The sequence below is a fragment of the Maylandia zebra genome, linkage group LG22 (assembly GCF_041146795.1).
Source record: "Maylandia zebra isolate NMK-2024a linkage group LG22, Mzebra_GT3a, whole genome shotgun sequence".
Classification (NCBI taxonomy): Eukaryota; Metazoa; Chordata; class Actinopteri; order Cichliformes; family Cichlidae; genus Maylandia; species Maylandia zebra.
Genome location: NC_135187.1, coordinates 37,870,011 through 37,875,510, shown reverse-complemented (window position 1 = coordinate 37,875,510; position 5,500 = coordinate 37,870,011). Strand labels below are relative to the sequence as shown.

The window sequence follows — 5,500 nt, the reverse complement described above, 5'->3', positions numbered from 1 at the left end:
CATCCTCCTCAGACACAGTGTGCGCACTGACGTCATCCGCGGTGCGCACACTGTCCGGTCTCATGGTGTTCGCTGCGTCGAATCTAGCGTAGAATACGTTTAGATCCTCACACAGAGAGGCCGTGGTCTGCGGTGTGCTGGTTTTCCCTCTAAAGTCTGCGATTGTGTTTAGTCCCTGCCACATCCTCCGAGGGTTGTCAAACTGTTGTTCCACCCTGTCCCTGTACTCACGTTTGGCTGCTTTGATTGTCTTACGGAGTTGGTAATGTGCATGTTTGTAGTCCGATATGCTCGCGGAGGCAAAAGCGGTGCTCCGTGCCGCCAGTGCCGTGCGAACATTGCTATTAATCCAGGGTTTTTGATTTGGGAAGGATTTAACTGTTCTGGATGGGACGACATCTTCCATGCATTTTCTGATAAGTCCGCAGACTGAGTCTGTGTATTCATCAATGTCATTAGCAGCCATGTGAAACATTTCCCAGTCCGCGTGATCAAAACAGTCCCGCAGCATGGACTCCGATTGGTCCAACCAACGGTGCACCGCCCTCAGGGTTGGAGCTTCCTGTTTCAGCTTCTGCCTGTAGGCGGGCAGGAACAGCCGGTCTCCACGAGTGTTGAAATGGATGTGTTGGTGGAGTTTTGGTGAAAGTTTCTTCAGGGTTCCTTTGTTAAAGTCCCCGGTCGTGATAAACGCCGCCTCTGGGTGTGCGGTTTCATCACTGTTGATCGCGCTGTACATTTCCCTGAGTGCTCGGTCAGTGTCGGCTTGTGGGAGAATGCAAACAGTCGTAATAATCACTGCTGTAAATTCCCTCGGTAGCCAGAATGGCCGGCACTTAATCATCAGGTACTCCAGGTCCGGTGAGCAGAAGGATTTGACCGGGTGCACGTTCGCATAATCACACCAGCTGTTGTCTATCCTGAAACACACACCACCGCCTCTGCTTTTCCCAGTAAGCTCCCATGACCTGTCCACGCGGTGCACAGAGAACCCCGGTAGTTGTATTGCGGAGTCCAGTACCTTGTCTGATTGCCAGGTTTCTGTGAGGCAGATCACGCAGCAGTCCTGCATCTCTCGCTGGAATGAGATCCAAACTCGCACAGCTTGTTCTCCAGAGACTGCACAATAGCCAGTAATAAACTGGGTAGTGGTGGTCTGTTAGTGCCTGGAGCTGTACACAATGCACAAGAAAGATAATAATGTAATATCGCTCACACCAAAAATACAAGGGGTTGAGTTACAGATGGAAGCGCCATACAAATACTGCCCTCTCACTGATCTCATATGAAGATTACAGAGACAAATTCCCCATTCTGAAACTGAAACACACTTCAGTGAAACTGAAAACATACACAGGTGAAAGAATAACTCCTCTGAGAAAACTAAAAGTGAAAGTGGAATATGAGAAAAAGAAATGCAACCTGGAACTTTATGTTCTGAAAAATGGAGGTGTGCCATTATTTGGGCGTGACTGGTGAAACACATCCACCTCAACTGGAAAGAAATAAAGTCAATGAGACTGGAACGAGGCCTAAGTGCACATTCTGTGGATGAAAGACTGAAACAGATACTTAACAGCCATGCCCAGGTGTTCAAAGATGGAATCGGCACCCTGAAAAATATTAAAGCACAGATCATACTGGATTAATAATAATAATGAAATGGATTGCATTTATATAGCGCTTTTCGGGACCCCTCAAAGCACTTTACAATTCCACTATTCATTCACTCTCCCATTCACACACTAGTGGAGGCAAGCTACAGTTGTAGCCACAGCTGCCCTGGGGCAGACTGACAGAAGCGAGGCTGCCATATCGTGCCATCGGCCCCTCTGGCCATCACCAGTAGGCGGTAGGTGAAGTGTCTTGCCCAACGACACAACGGCCGAGGCTGTCCGAGCCGGGGCTCGAACCGGCGACCTTCCGATTACAAGACGAACACCCAACTCTTCAGCCACGATCGCCCAATGCAAAACCAAGATTCCAAAAAGCACGTCCTGTACCTTATGCTTTACGCCCCAAAGTCGAAGCAGAGCTCCAACGCTTGTGTAACGCAATCTGTACTTACGCCAAACCTTTAATGCGTGGAAATCAGGACTGTTGACCTTGGGCCGTTCACTAGGTGTTGGTGTCATCAATTTCACCCCGATGTTTAACCCAGAATCACAGTTTCTCTAGAAATAGGTTACAAGAAATCAAATGTATCCCAAATATCTGTATCCCATCAGAGGCTAGTTTCGTAAAGGAGATTGGTAGTAGCTGCTCCACCACAGGAACAATAAGGCTTCCAGCACACAATGGACACCACAATTACTTAGCATAAACACATTTATTTGACACAATTTTAAATAATAAACCCTTTTTTTTGTAGTGTCTTTCCACTCAGTGTCACAAGGAAAATAAAATAAATAAAATCAAATATGTATCCTTTAAAGGTCCTTTGGCCAAAAGAAAATCACCTGAGCTCAGGGAAAAGTAAAGTGCATCGTTGGGGTCCTTTGAATTGTTCCTACCGCTCTGTTGGAACGGTGTAGCATCCAATAATAGCATCCAGCAAGCAGAAGTATCCACCCGCAGCAACGACCATCTATTTGCCAGGACGGTTCAGCAGAGTCATCAGATGAGGACTTCCACAAGGCAGTTCATCCAGTAGGATCCAGGGCACCAAAAGGGCAAACAAACCAGCCTACATACAAGTGTGCAGAAGAATTAACTGAAATGTTCATAAGCCTCAGTACCACTGACTCAGTGTCCATGTCACTAACGGCTTATTTAACAGACTTACCATTATAATAATACAGGTTTGTCAAAATAAAAACAGAACAGAACATAAATGCTGTTAACAATGTTTATTAATGCTGTTCTCTTAGGCATAACATAATAACACTGTAACTGACCTCGTGTCGGCCGCCATTTCAGGACATTAGCCAGGCTCATTTAATGGCTAGCTTGCTAACAGTCAGCCAATAACACACGTTATACAATATTTAGCCTCTTTCTTAACAAACATGACAGCGGTAGATTTGATACCTCGCTGCAGTATAATAAGGCACAAAACATTTCATACGAACATGAGCTGCACGCTAACTCACCAGAGGGGTTCGTGTAATGGCGAATGGCTGTCGGATTCAGCTCAGCTTCACGTTCGTAACCGCTACAAGACTCCTTTTTCTAACAACATATTAAATCATTAGCTTCACATATAAAAGGTTTTTAAAACTATTTACAGCAACTCAAATGTCTAATGTACCCGAATTTCCAGCTCGCAGAGGGCATGAGAGCAGCATGCGCCTCATCGGATGAACGGAAGGAAAAAAACTCTGTAGCTGGAGTAGAGAGTGGCTATGCGCACGGCACAGTGGTGCGTTCAGTGACTACCAAATAATCAGAAATCCCATACTCAAACAATGATCTGGGTTACACTTGGAAGAGCAAGGAATACTCACCAAGGTGGAATGGTCAGATTGGGCTACACCAATAGTATCAGTAAGCAAGAAAGCAAGTGACAGTGTGCGGATCTGTGGTGATTTTAAGGTTTCAGTGAACCCAGTTCCCCGCATAGATCAGTACCCACTTCCACGGATAGAAGACATAGTCACAGCAGTGGCAGGTGGCAAACACTTTTCAAAAATTGACCTTGCCCAGGCTTATCTCCAGATGGAAGTAGAAGAGACATCCAAGAAATATCTGGTGATAAACACTCACAAAGGCCTATATCAGTACAACAGACTGGTATTTGGTATCACCAGTGCCCCAGCAGTATGACAACGTGCCGTGGATCAGGTCCTACAAGGCATTCCATGAACACAGTGTTTTCTGGATGACATAATCGTCACTGGTGTTGATGAGGAGACTCATCTGGCTAACCTAACAGCAGTCCTGGCCAGGCTAGAAAAATATGGACTGAGAGCAAACAAAAACAAATGTGAGTTTTTTTAAGGATGCCATTGAGAATTGTGGACACAAGGTCGACAGAGTTGGGCTCCACAAAACCGAGGACAAAGTTGAAGCAGTCCTGAAGGCACCGGAACCTAAAAATGTGAGTCAGCCACGCTCATTCTTGGGTTTAATTAATTATTACCACAAGTTTCTACCAAACCTTTCAACAGTCCTGCACTTAGGTAATTCTCTGGAGTACGCAGAGAACTGCCATTAGGTAGTTCTCTGCGTACTCCACCCGTAAAGACCAACTATCCGTTTACCGAGGATTTGTCATGTGGGGAACTCCTGTCATCCTTCCACCCAAACTACGTACAAAGGGACTGGACTCACTGCACGATGGACATTTGGGTGTGGTTAAGATGAAAAGTCTTGCTAGAAGCTATGTTTGGTGGCCAGGCATTGACTGTGAAATAGAGAATATGGCTAAATCCTGCACTGGTTGCCAGCAGACGCTGCGCCAGCCTCAAACAGCACCTGTACACGTGTGGGAGTGGCCATCCGCTCCATGGCAACGCATTCATATAGAATATGCTGGCCTATTTATGGACCAAATGTTCCTGGTTGTAGTTGATGATCACTCAAAGTGGCCAGAAATCTTCCCCGTAAAGCAAGCAACAGGTGTCAGCACAATCAATAGTCTTCGGTCACTGTTTGCACGCACAAGTCTGCCACAACAGCTCGTAAGTGACAATGTTGCCCTGTACCTGTGCATGTGCAATGACAATAAAGTTGAATTATATTCTATTCTATTCTATGGTGGTCACTTTACTGGAGAGAAGTTCCAGTGTTTCCTTAGGAGTAACGGCATACGACATGTCACTTCAGCTCCCCATCGTCCTGCAACAAATGGACAAACTGAACGGTTTGTCCAGTCCTTCAAGCGGTCAAGAAAGCTAGTTGCTTATATTGACCGCTACAACAGAAAATCGACAATTTCTTACTGGCTTACAGGAATGCCACACAAGCAACAACTGGACACACACCTGCAATGCTCTTCATGGGACGGAATCTGAGATCACGTCTAGATTTGCTGAAACCAGACATTCGCAAGGATGTCCAAGATAAACAGTCTTCCATGTTGGAAGCAACAAGAAACAAAACCAGATTCTTCAATGTTGGACAAAAAGTTCTCACCAGAGACTACAGAGCCCCAAGTCAGAACTGGCAGTCTGGCACGATTCTGTCACGGACCGGACCACTGACATACACCATAAATGTTGGAGCCAACTTTGTCTGCCGTAGACATGTTGATCACATTCTAGATGCGGAAAGTCACATGGTTCCACAGCAATCTGAGAGCACATCTACACCTCAAGATTCAGAAGAGTTTGCCTTCGCTTCACCACCTGAGGTTCAGGGTTTGTGTCCTTGGGCGAGACACTTCACCTACCGCCTACTGGTGATGGCCAGAAGGGCCGATGGCGCGATATGGCAGCCTCGCTTCTGTCAGTCTGCCCCAGGGCAGCTGTGGCTACAACTGTAGCTGCCTCCACCAGTGTGTGAATGGGTGGATGACTGGGTGTGTAAAGCGCTTTGGGGTCCCTAGGGGGGACTAGTA

General features: G+C 46.4%; 1 long non-coding RNA gene across 1 annotated transcript; it reads right to left on the bottom strand.

Annotated features, from left to right (window-relative positions):
- Window positions 1-2,410: 2,410 nt before the first annotated feature.
- Window positions 2,411-3,317, bottom strand: LOC143414614 (uncharacterized). The gene is made up of 3 exons (XR_013095263.1): window positions 3,251-3,317; window positions 3,093-3,171; window positions 2,411-2,686 (listed from the first exon to the last, which is right to left on the bottom strand). It is a non-coding gene; the product is annotated as an uncharacterized LOC143414614 (long non-coding RNA).
- Window positions 3,318-5,500: the final 2,183 nt, after the last annotated feature.